Genomic DNA, 13,718 nt, shown 5'->3' with positions numbered 1-13,718 from the left:
ATGTGTGCGCCGCATACGCGATGTAAAAGTTATACATTGATGGTACATGCATTAAATGTCTGTTAGATACACGTAGAACGGTCGTAAGTAGCAAAAAATTGTAGCGCTCATCTCGCAAAAATCACGCACAATTTAGATATGCATACGATTTACATAATTGTTTTTTATTGCATATTTACAGTTTAGTTAATTACGACTAAACCCTGTCGTTCTCAACAGACCAAAGCAAATTCGGCGAATTCACCTAAAGACCTGTTGGCTGAAACCCTTGACCGACATCAACGAATGAGTATCGCAAGAAACACTTATGAATTTTGAATATCACGCACGTATTACTACAGACCAAAATTTCATGCGTGGAAGATGCGAATAATGTACGTAGTGGCTGTGTAACACTGACTTCAGAAATTAACCTCCGAGCTGTGGGTGGGACTGTTGGCACGGAGTAAGCCTGGCCTCTTTTCCCATCATCACTTTACACTCTCCATCACTGGCTTACAGCTCCCTTACACTTCAATGCTAACATTACCGGTGCAACAAAAATGGCGAGCAACGTTGGAGTTTTGAGCCAGATTCCAGGAAAACAAAGACGCACATGGATCTATTTGTGTACAAGGGGATGCATTGGATCATAATTCCTTTTAGCACCTGCGTCACAGCTATGAGCTTTTTCAAACTGCATTGTTTGGTCTCCTCATTCACAATGCACTGAATAAAGTTATACTCTGAAATGCAATTTTAATGTTAATTTACTTTATATATGTCATTTATCATCAGAAAAGGCTAAAAGAACATGTCAAAAACACCATTTTCCTGGAAGTGGGTCTTTAAAGCACCTCTTCACAGGTGCAAAGCTGCAAAGTTGAGCTGCAGGTTTTGACCTTAGCTTGCTCCCATCTCAAACTGTCACTGCCTGCAGTATTTGTGCCCAGAGAATGAAGGCCTAATCTTCTATTGATTACGCCTTTAAAACTGGCAGCTCCACAAAATAGGAGCTTGACTAAGTGATAAAATGGCAGGAAAAAGGCAGAAAACAGCAAAGCAGAAAGCTCAGCTGGAAGGAGATGGGGAGGTGTGGGGAGCTTTAGAACACAACCGCTCTCTGTGCTCCGCTTTGAATAAAACATGACAGCTTGTAGGTTTACCATGAAAGCCATGGAGCCTTAATAGATCTGCACACATGGAGTGCACAGCTTCCACATTGCATTTAGATAAAAATCATCATGGTATAAGAGGCTGGACATCTACAGCGCGGTGCAACAACAAATTAGCGAGATGAAAAATGTTTTATTATGTGGATTTCTTTCTCTCTTTTTTCTTTTCCTTTTTTAACAACAGATGAATCCATTTCTTGATCTTTAAGAATTAATTCAACAGTACATAGAGTTTTCTTATAAAATGTAACATAAAAAAATGAAAAATAGAGGACTCCAAGGAGTTTGAGCTCAAACAACTGTACATTCATTCCTGTAATTAAAGAATTAAAGCCCACACGATGTAAATACACACACACACACACAAATATATATATATATATATATATTTATATATGTTTATACATGTTTATGTGTTGGGAGAAGAATGATACAACTGTCAAAGACTTATAAATGAAATGTTTTCTTGCTTCAAGGATTTCCACCTTAGAATGTGCGTGCTTTATAACTCAAAGGTGTATCTGCTGCAAGATTGAGCGCCGTGTTGGGTGATCTTCTGACACCCATTCACAGCATTATCAGTTATTACCCACCAGCCTCCACAGTAAGTAAGGCTTTTCTGGAAAGAGAAAAACATAGATACTTTGCCAGTGCTGTGTGGCGAATAAAACTTTTGACCCAGCATGACAGTTGTATGGTCTTCTAATGACAGTTTATGAGTCTTATTCTTTACAACATACCTTTGTTGCAATGAAACTTCGATATTTATATGTTATTAATGTTTTAATGGAACCACAATCCAGTCCTTCCCTGTGCCTGTCCCAAGCCTGGGTAAGAGCAGAGTGCTGTGTCAGGAAAGATATTCGATGTGAGACCAAAGCCAAATCAGAGATGCCTATCCCAGGAGGCGAATCGAGGCAAAGCCACATGAAGACATACAAGAACTTTGATTTTTTGTTTTTTTTATTGATTCTTTTTTTGGCACCCAAATGATTTCTCTGCAGTACTTTAGTTACCATGGTGGGTTTTTATAGGCTCAAGGCTCAAGGATTGGACAAAGAAAAATTAAGAAAAAACTATAGTCATGTGATTACTGTGCTGTGACGCCTTTTGTTTTGATTGATTAAAGACTTATGACAATGAAATCTGAATTTTCTGGTGCTTTTAACATGGTCTTGTAGCAATTTTCTGATGATGGAGGAAAAAAAATTGAAGAAAATGAAGATTAAAGCAGCATTTCTGAGCATTTCCTGATTCAAATTATTGTGAATCAGGAGCAGACGAAAATGTTACGCAAAATCTACAATAAGCAGGCCACAAGCTCTCTGCTCAGCTCCATTCTGATGCATCCACTTATAGACAAATAATACATCATTTTTTCCTCGTCTGAGCTAAACTGTACGGCTGGATAGCTCCAATATTGCCTTCCATTTTTGTTGCACAATAATATTAGCTTGGGGGTTTTGACTTTAAGCTAGCGCTAACAAAGGGATCATGGGAAATGAGGTCAAACGCTCTTCATGCCAACAGTCCCACCCACAAATCAGACAGTAACTTCTATAAGACTACTGGTGTTCTGCAGAAACTATGTCCCAAGACAACACAATTTTTATTATTATTTTGCCTAAAATCATCAATTTAAAGAAGACAGGGAAGACTTAACAATAGAGCAAAAAACATGATTACAGTGGGACTTCAGGAACTTGTCTGCATAAGGGACAGGAATGTTAGAAGACTAGAAGTCTTTTTTAAGCTATTCGTCAGTTTTATTTGGGTCTGATTGTTGCATAGTCTAACTAGCCTCTTTTTTTTAATTAACCATTTACATGGTTAAAATGACGGAAAGCTTATATAATTTTAGCATCTCATTCTCTGCAACTGTTGATATTCTTTAAAATTCCGTCATTTGAAATCCGTTGAGTTACATCATTTGCGTATTTAGTCAAAGAGTTACAGTAATTTAAAGGCGATTTCCTGTTGCCGGGGACAGCTCTGGTATTGACGGGTTCAAACCCTTCAGTGAGGAGTTTTTTTGGATTAACATGTCAAGCAGCTGCTAATACTATTCCTGTATATTAACAGTATATATCCAGTGCTGTAAATCTGTTCAGAACCTGAAGAACTAGCTTAACGAATGTATTAGCTGTTAAAGATGAATAAACATTCAACGTTCTTTGCTCAACCTGACTTTTTGGTGTCACTTCTGACCATCTGCTCCTGACCAAGTTGGAAGTGATTCATAGAAAATGTCACTTCCTTTTTTGGCATTTGTGTCCGGCGGGCCGCATCTATCATGTCTAAAATCAGTGTAAAACACAGAGAAACGTCCCAGTTTCACAGCAGATCAAACACCACAGTGTCTGCAGACATTGGCAGCCACTTTGCTGGGTGAAAATCCCACCAGAGACATCGACACATCACTGCTGTCACGACTCGCCGACTCAAAATCTACATTTCAAGAGTAAAGGAGGGGGGAAAAAAGTCAACCTGAGAACATTTTAATTCAGAACATGTTCTGACAGACGTGACGCTCCAAATATACCCCACACTTTCTGGGCCTTGCCTACAGACTCCACTTTCACCTGCTCATTTCTGTTCCTGCTGGTTTTAACAATCCCACCTTTGTTGATTCAATCATTTCTCCTCTCCTTTGGTCCAGATGATGGGAGGATCAGCACTGTCAAATGTTTCCCAACACAAATCCTTTCTGGATGAATCAGATAAAAAAAATAATCTGATTTTCTTTTGCCATTTATTAGAAGGTAGAGGATCAAATATGTCATTCAGTTCTCCTTTTTTTCCTGTTTCATCTGATTTATGTTTTTCTCATCTCTTATTCCTTCTCTCTATTCTTGGAAGTCAAACAGTGAGGGCTACTTTACATTTCAGTTAAATACAATTGCCTTTTACCAACAGTTGCGCCAACCGCTTCACACAGTTTTTTAACATTTCTGACACACAGACTTTTTGAAACATTCCTTGATGTTCAGTTTGTGGAGTTAAAGCTGAGCTTGCAAAAACACAGAATGAGGCGTCAGCTGCCAGGACAAAGGTTCAAAACTAAAGAAACTCTACAAATGTCTGTGTTTTCCAGGAAAAAATAAGAAGGAAAGTTCCTCAACTACCAAACCCAAAAAGCTAGTCAAAGCTTGAGTCTCTATACTGCCCTATTGGATGGATATGGGTTGTCATCGGGCAATGAATAATAGACTGCTCCATAAGCCCATAGAGCCAAAATGTTCATGCACATACATTTTTTTCTATGGGCAAACCTTGCACACTGGACAAAGAACCAGTTACTGCTGTTGATGTGCAGCTGACTGAAAAAAAAAGACAATCAAAGCTTGTTTGTGTGGACATGCGGGATGCCAGGATGACAGCTGGCTGGGGAGAGCGGGGATTGAACCACCAACCCCTCAGTTACTGGACGACCTGCTCTACCGCCTGAGCCACTTGCCGCCCAAACGGCAAAAGGGCACTGTACGACAAACGCGCCACAAGTGCATGTAACCTCCATTCTCCTTACAAATACTTCAAGATACACCTACCAACAATGGTACGTTCCATTTTTATCACGCCCCTTGAGGTGGTCATACTTCTGCGCTTCCTCTAAGAGCAGCCGCTCCTCTCTACAACCCTCCACAGGCTTAGACAACCCAAAACCAGAGGCATCTCCGCACGGGTACATGTGACCACGGCTCAAAGAATGTTTATGCATCCAGCTAAAACCTAATAAATATTTACACCAATTAAATATATTGGACTATTTTTTACCCTCGGCCACCAGAAAGACATATCTTCCACAATGGGTCTGAAGAGATCAAACGTTTTGTATAATAAATTTTTCTTCATAGGATGCACTTTCTGTTGATGTTTTTATTCAGGAAGACAAATGGGAATAAAAAGTTGAATCTCATTTGATGAGTTCATGGATTCACTTTTACATAAATGACCCAAAAAGCAAACGAATAAAAGCAAGTGTTTGAAATTTAAATTGAAGAACTGAAGAGATGCTTTTTAATTAGTCTCAGAAAACAAGATTTTTAAACATTAAAACAACAAAAAGATCTGTTTTTTAAAACATGTTTAGTTACTGGGCCTTTAAATGTATGAATGTTTTTCTAAGCGTTTGGTTGCAGGAGGGTCTTTTTTTTAATTTTGTTTAAATAGATATTTTGAAAGTCGTCTAACAAACCCGAGGCATCATTTTTTATCAGCAAAACTAATTATATTCATTTTTGAGAGGTTTAAATTGTTGGAGACATGCTGACCTCAAGCAAAGAACTAATGTTAGTAAATTAAAATATAACAGAAGAGTTTACACGTATCTTCTTTTGTAGTGAATACTAAATGGTGAAGAGATTTTCATTTTTCTATTGTATGCCAGTGGAATTGTTGAAGAAACGCTTCAGCTGCATTAAAGTCCAGTTTAGCTCTTTTGAACCAGATGCTCCCTTTTCCTGCAGACATAAAGTCCTCTGGACTGTTTGGCTCACACAAACCCACAACTGCATTGTTTCTTCCCACTGATGGGTTTGGAGACACTAATATGGAGCAGGCTATTGACAGGGGCACAGACAAGTTACTTTAACCTTCAGTTTCCTCTGCAGGCGGAGCAAGGCAGCAGGCGTGCACTCAGAGTGGCACTCTGAAAAGCCCTGAGATTAAATCTCTATCCCACAGCTCGGCATCATTCATTTGTCCTGGCTCACTTGAGGCCTGGATGCCAGTAAACATTGTCCCTGAAGGGAGAGACGGCACTGCTCTGAGATTTACTCGGGGAGTCGGGTCAGGATGCCGGGGGAGAGCAGATGTTTGGAGGGCTTTGTTCTCCGCCTGTCCGTTTGTGTGTGCGTGCATCTCACAACCGACACACAACTTTCCCCGGTGTTGTGGGGGGGAGGTGTTTGTCTCTCACTACCTGCCAACGGTGCGCATCCATGCATGAGTTAACTGCTCACAGGTTAGTGGGAGCACTTTTCTTCCTGTGGCGGGTCGATCAATGTTTGTCTCCTCACAGTCCCGCTGGGTAGAAAGACTGGAGACACACTGAGCCGCAGCTCCTAAACAGCACAAAGTTAAATTAAAAACTTATTAGACTCAGGTACCTTGAGGGCATTGATTAATATTTTTTTAGATTAATGCTGCAAAGCCATTCAAAAACAAATATGGCCTCGCCCCAAACAGCGGATTGTCTTTCTCCCATCCTTCATTTTACTTTCATGTTGGAAATCAAAAGGGAAATCATTTCACTGAAATAACCGTTATGTTCCAGTGGTTTAGCCGTTGACGGCACCACAGGATTTAAATAGTTAGGCGAGAGGCGCTCATCCAGAGTCGGATAACGTACAAAGAGCCCCTTGGCAATAAATTCATTGTAGCACAGAGGGAGTGCACATGCCTGCACTGTTGGGTAACTATACTGTACGACTTGAATGCCAGCGTTCACTGTTGACTCATTGAATATCTACTCCTGCCTGTTGTGGCTGGCTAACCTGTGTGTCTGCTGCTGCAGTGCAGCTTCTGAAAAAAAACACCTACGCCTGGAAAAAGTGCAGAATGTGTCAGTCATGAAATCATCCTGATGCTTTTGTTCAGTACGGACTAGAAAGGAGCTCAGGAAATCAGCCAGCTGCTCTCTTTACATCAGACCATGACTGATATTACTGGAGCTGGAATTTTATCTAATGCAGACTTTTTTTTTAAATTTCATGATGGTTTCATTTTAAAACATCAAATTTCTCCCTGTAACATTTTTTGTTTTTCTAAACAACTGTCTAAAAAGCATTAGGACCCCCTCTGATCATCTTCTGATCCATTGGAAGTGTTCCACATGCTCTTTATTAATGATTTTTCTGTTTTGAAGCAAAATCAAAAAACCTGCGTCTTTTTCTAGGAGATAGTTTCTGCAAAGCAGCAGGAGTTTAGTAGAAATTCGCCTTTAAGTTGTGGCCATGATCGTAGGAGTGGAGCAACTCCACCCATCTTTTCATCCCTGATGCTGAGAGCTCTCTGTTTACACACTATCCCGATAGGTTACAGCCCTTCCCACCCCCAACCCAACATTACTGGTGCAACCAAAATGGCGAGCAATATTGGAGCTATCCAGCCGTACCGTTTTTAAGCAGATACCAGCTCAGATGAGGAAAACAAAGATGTACATGGATCTAGTCCTCTACAACAGAATGGATGCATCTAAATGGGATGGAGCGGTGAGCTTTGTTTTGTATTTTCTAAGTAACTAAGTTATATTTCAAAAAGCATTTTTTCATCTGCTCCTGATTCACTGTGACTTGAATAAATACCTTCACATGCAATTTTAATCCTAGTTTTGTTTTTAAATGTCCTCCATAATTAGAAAATGCCACAAAAACCTGTTAAAAACACCCCAAACCATTTTTTTTTTTAAATCAGATTGGTTTTAATGAAATAAATGATGAAATAAATGATTCCTCCAACTCATTGCATCATTAGTGTCTTTTTCTGAAGGGAGTTCTGGTTGCATTTCTTAAATAATGCCTCAATCAAGCAAATATTAGGCTTCAGACACACTTAGATCCAATCAAGTTTCAAGTACTGGTCTCTATTTTCAGCCTCTTGTTAATATAGAGTGATATGTGCTTGAAAAAAACTTCATCTGACCAAAGAAATGAGCTACAAGGAGGAGGGAAAATTATGCGTCTGCAACCTGAAAAGTATTTCTTTTATGTTGTTTTATGATTCTGTTTTTGCTGCAAAGTACTCTAATAAACACGTGTTTTTCTCAAGTCTGAATAAATGCAGTTAGTTTGTTTTCAGCAAGTTGTTTAAGGAAGTGGAGCAACATTGAACAGGTTCAATCAGATGTGCCAATAAAAAGGGGTCTTTTACACCGAAGGGGGTCAAAATAAAGCTGTTGACCCACAAAGCAATGCAAAAGTTCAGATGACTGTTGTTTAAAAGAATAAAGCTAAGCAGAAAGACCAATTTTTCTGATAACAAACCATTTTCTTCATTTATTTGATGTTTATGTTGCTTCCACCACAGCCTTAAAAAATGAATACCTCTTAGGATTTCCCACAGGATGCAGAATCAGAGAGAATTTGGGTAATGAACTACACAAATGATAATTTGTAACTTAGAATGATCTGTTTGTTGTTTGTAAGCTTGTAATTGCAAACAAAGTTTGAGTTCTTGCCATAGATTGTTTAGTATTTGCAAAACACCAAAGTTTGAGTGTAAAATCATAGATCGGCTGTAAAAGTATTTAGTATTTAATTCCTCTGCAATAAATTTATGACTCTTTTGCTAAATTTTCCCAGCCATTCATTGCCTTGTACTCATTTGTCTTCTCCATATTATTCCATTCAATTCAATTTTATTTATATAGCCCAAATTCACAACAACAGTCGTCTCAATGGGTTTCGTAGCGGTAATTATATATTATATTTATGACTCAACAAACCTCACAGTTTCTTAAAGCTCTTCCAGGTTTGGAACTCATTGCCATTATCTGTATCTCAGAAATATCATTTCAGCTTTTCTCCTTTAAATCTACACTCAAAACTTTCGTGTTTAAACAAAACTTCACCATATAGTCACACTTTCACTGTTGAATCTTATAACATGCCTTTTCTGTTCTGCATGGCCTTAGAATGTTTTCCTAAAGAAAGTGTGGCCGTTTTCTTTGGCAGTTTGCTGCTTTAGAGTGGTTCTCCTCGCAGTTCTGGCGTTCTAGGGCTTTCATCTGCAGCGCTTGTTTGTGGCTCACACCAGCTTGGGGGGAGCTTTCACTGGTAAACCCCTTCCTCCACTTTAGGAGTCACTCCTCTTCCTGTGTATTGTTGAATTGTTGAAAGCAAGACTTTTTTCAGATTGATTCTAGGCTGTATATGTCTGACTTGAGCTATTTTCTTTTCTTTACCATTAGGTGATAGGATCACAGTGGGATGTAGTGAAAGAAAATGTAAGGGAGATGCTGGACAAAATGGCAAAACACTGACTAGATTATTTAAAGTGAAAATCCTCAATGGCCGTCTGGAGGAGGATCGGGGAAAAGTCTTGGAGATTTTGTGTTGTTATTTTGATGATAAGAACACAAGACAGTCACAAGTATCAAACAAGGGGGGTTATTAGTTTAAAACAAACATGTAAACATTTGGGCATAAATAATTCTCATGAAAGGAACAAATAAATAAATGAAAAAATGAAAAATGAAATGACAATATTACAAAAAAACTTAGATTTGACCAAATATTTCTAATTTTTAAGTCCTTTTGTCAAACATGAAGTACAGAAAATGTATTCAGTAGCATTAAAGCTAAAACATTAAGTGCATTTATGCACTAAGTGCTTTAGACTCGGAACTCAGGGGAGTTACTTTAAGTCTTGATTAGCTATATTTGACATCTTAGAGAATGTGCGGAATATAATCCATTCTAAGCTGATAGTCCCTGTAGAAACACTCCAAAGGTTGTTTCTAAAATAATATAAAAGTGCTTTTTGTGAGTGTCTTCCTTTTCTCAGTTGAGAGAACATTCAAGGCTTCAGAAATGTGTGTGGAGTAGAAAACCAACACTAAAAGGTTGTGCAGACCTGCAAACATAATCCTCTTCGTCTTAAAGGTTCAAAATGAAGCAGTGATGTTGTACATCCTATCATTTCTGTACCTGTAACAAACAGGAATGCCTCTCGGATTTTTTGTGTGCAGGTTTTACTGAGTGTGAATGCACTTAAAGTAAATGTGGTTTTAAAGTCCCGCTTGGATCATCTTTTTTATCTATTGCAAAAGCGTTTCCCCTTGGTCTTTTAATAGTGATTGGGCCGTTTTTAGACCCAAAAACTGTGTTGTTTTCTGGGACATTGCTTCTGCAGACCAGCAGGAGTACATTAGAAATTCACCTCCGAGTTGTGGGCGGTACCATTGACTGTACCAAGCGCCCATAGAAAATGACCAGTTTCCAGTTCCAATGAAACAACGTAAATTCAGTGATTTTGCAATAAGGCCTACGCCAAGCGAAGATTGGTTCAACTCGGTCTGAGTCTACATTTCTATGGCAACCACTCTCTCCAATCAGAAGTGAACTTATAAAAAGACCACACCCCTTCCACTGTAAGTGAGCTCACCTACTTTAACTGACGTATCTAATTGGTCAAAAATATTATGAAAAAATAGTATTATCAAGAGCATGTTAAAAGAATGTATCAAAGCAAGAATGGATATTCTGACATATAGAATGACTGCGTAGAAGCTGTTTGTTTCTCTACAGAATTCTATGGGATTTTGGCTTCTTGGGTCCAGTGGGCACTTCCTGTATATAGCGGGAGAGGGGTCACTCAGTCCAGCTCTCCTATTCAGTCACTGGGCAGGACTGTTGGCATGGAGTAAGCCTGCCCCCATTTCCTATCATCCCTTTGTATATACTCTCCTCCACTTACTTTCAGATCTTCACACCCCAAGCCTACATTACCTGTTCAACAGAAACGGTGAGCAATATTGGAACTATCCAGCTGTAGAGTGTTAAGCCAGATACAGACTAAAACGAAGATGAACGTGGATCTAGTCGTCTACAACAGAGCGGAGCAGGAAGCTTGTGGCCCACTATTGTAAGTCTTAAGCTGCGTTCACACTGAATGCGATTTGCACGGCAGAAGCAACAAGTTTAAGTGCTAAGTTGATTTACAGACATAATTTGAGGTCCTGCTGTGCGATTTATGCTTCCCGGTGTGTCCAGAGTAAAAATATCTGAACTTTGGAGAAGACAACGCGTCACGTCAACCAATCAGTGAGTCAGCTTTGGGCATTTGACGTCTTTAGCGATGTGATCACCAGGTGGAGTCCAAATCCAATACAGGGAGAATCTGATTCTTCTTCTTCTGAACTTTATGCTTTTTTTCTTATTTGCATCAAGAAAATAATAAAAGATCCTCTAATTTTAGTCATATTTTCATTGTTTGCCTCCCCGGAATAATGCAGGACAGCAAGTCATCAACCTGGGTCACAGAGTGACGGAAACAGCCGTCATTCAGACGCAGCTACTGCAGCAGAAGTGAACCTCACCGTACTGGGAGAGTCTCTGAATGATCTGATGAACCCAGACATCAGGACATGATTACCCATGCTTTGGCAGAGCTCATTAAAATAAAAAAAACCTGATCTCTCAACATCATCCATGTCTTCCATGTACTGTTAATGAAATATACACAGATACCGCTCCATGTAGCCATAAGGTTAAAAGCATTTGACTGTTGCTCCCCCAACGATTCAAAGCCAAGAACATGTTAAAAACAGCAAAAACACTATTCATCAGTGTGGTTCTTTAAAGCTAATCCAAGGTGCTCGTGTTCTGTTCTGAGACAAACTTTCAGAGTAAGAAACTAAAGCAGGTAGTTTGAATTCACAGCCGACTCGCCTGCCGAGCTGTTCAGTTTCTTCAGACTGTAATTTATGGAATCATAGCCTAGCAAAAATGATAACCACTTTTCAATCAATCTGCTCGGCATCTCCATTCATTTGCAGGGCTTTCAAGCTGCCAAATTAGTTCCTCCTTTTCTCTGCTGGAAACTTTTCAATCTTCAAAAACATCACCTTGAGCATAATTATGTCTCCGTTACAGAAGAGGCAGAGCGGACAGTGAGGGGGAGGTTTGTCCGAGCCGAACCTGCAACGATATTCCTAATAACATGGATGTGATGAAACTCAAACGTCAAAGCGCTTGCATGCTTTCGGCTGGTGGAATGTGACGAGTCTGTAATTAAAACAGCTAAGTAATAAAACAAAGCCACGTCTTGGGAGACGAGGAATCTGAATAGATAGGAATCTTCCATGAGGCTTAGGAATTGTCATTTGCTTCCTTTCCTTTTCTTTCTCTCTAATGTGGCAAAATTTCCCCCTCGATCGACTCTTTTCAGCTTCCTTTGTGAAAAACAAAACGAATTTCCCAGGCAGCTTAACTCGTCTGTTTGCTGCAGCTAAAGTCGAGGCCTGCGGGACAGAAACCGATTGCACGTCGCTGCTTTGTGCTTGCAAAGTGGCAACAGAAAAACAGTCATGTGAAAGCCTAAGTCAGCCTCTGGAGTCTGTTCACAGCTGCCTGTGCTCAGGTTAGCGGTTCAGGAAGAGGGCAGCTAACATGGCTGGTATTCGTTTTGAACTTTTATTTTCTCCTGGACAATATGAGAAACTGAGTGATTTCAGGAGTCTAACAATCCTGATGTATGTTTTCTTGCACTGATTCTCCTTAATTCTGGCCTGCAGCAGTCCTGGACTGTAGGACCAGATTGTTTTTGCAATTCTTCTTTTCTTCGGATAGTTTGAGCTTAATTTCACCTCTGCCAAATACTCGAAAACTCGCCAAAATTTGCACACACCTAGTACAGTGTATAAATGTATTTTGGGCAAAGTAAACAACTGCCACCCCAAGAAAACGGATGATGTCACAGCGGGAGAAACCATCAGAAATAAACGGGGCAATAATCTCGTATGGACCTCATAATTAAAAGAAAAATCTAAATCTACCAACATAACAAAACACACGTGTTGGGTATTGCCAAAGGAAGTTTTGAAATTATTATGATTATTATGGGATGGCCACAGGACCTCTGGCTTGGCGGCCACTTTGTGGCAGAGTGGGAAATCAGGTGATTTTTGCACAATATTGGAAAATAATACTTTTGTTCCAGCAATCTTTACAGAATTTTACACAAACACAACTAGATAAAGTCTAAAACTACAACCAAAGTTTCATTAACCTTTGACCTCGAGGAAAGGACGCCATCTTGAATTTTCCAAAAATTGCTTTTAGTACTAGCTACAACTCCTGGAACCTCATTGGGAAGCTACTTGGGATAAAATTTTGGATGTGGAAGTGGTAGATTTTAAATGGCGAGCTGGAAAAAGAATATTGTAAAACTTTAATTCATGCATCTTTGACTTAAAATGAGCAAAATTATATGACAAGATTTGAACATATTAGGAATGTGGATGTTCCTCCGTTGCCAAGCAAATTCAAAAAAATACTTTTGATGATTCTTCTAAAAATGACATAGGCCTGTTTGTCACCCCCAGGCAACCAAAATATAAAATGGTTGCTATGGAGATAAAACCAATAGGAAAGCCGGCGGTGTGTCTTCTTAATGAATTTGTCAAGTCTGATTAAGGTGAGGGGGGCAAAGAGGGAGGCGTGTATAGCAGCCCATGAGGGCGGGTCAAAGGGGGCAGCGAGGGTGGGTAGTGCATAAAATGCTGTTCGCTGTTTTAATTATTATTACTATTACTGCAGGTGACCTTAATGTCACAGGGTTGATCGGGACTGACCTTCACCTTAGCGACCTCCTGATGGGCGGAGATTAAAAAGACGTGTTTAAATTTATGTATGAGTGCTGCTGCCAGAATTATAGTGTGTATGTGTGTGTGTGTGTGTGTGACGGACATCCTGGCAGCATGCTTTTTCCCTGGGTAAGAAGCTTTCAAGTAGATGAATGAATACATTAGTGGTCAAGCATCAGTACAGAAGCTATAGCGTATCTGTGAGAGTGCTGCACAACAAATCATGCTGAGCAAAGCAGGCGGAGCAAAGGGCATCT

The 13,718-nt window shown here is 39.6% G+C and overlaps 1 protein-coding gene across 3 annotated transcripts in view; it reads right to left on the bottom strand.

The window, feature by feature from the left end:
* The window catches only part of ntrk3 (neurotrophic receptor tyrosine kinase 3), a 229,911-nt gene that overhangs the window by 31,160 nt on the left and 185,033 nt on the right, over nt 1-13,718 (bottom strand). The gene's annotated exons all lie outside the window — the stretch shown is intronic.

Source organism: Oryzias latipes, chromosome 3, assembly GCF_002234675.1.
Source record: "Oryzias latipes chromosome 3, ASM223467v1".
Classification (NCBI taxonomy): Eukaryota; Metazoa; Chordata; class Actinopteri; order Beloniformes; family Adrianichthyidae; genus Oryzias; species Oryzias latipes.
This window is presented reverse-complemented; position numbering and strand designations above follow the sequence as displayed.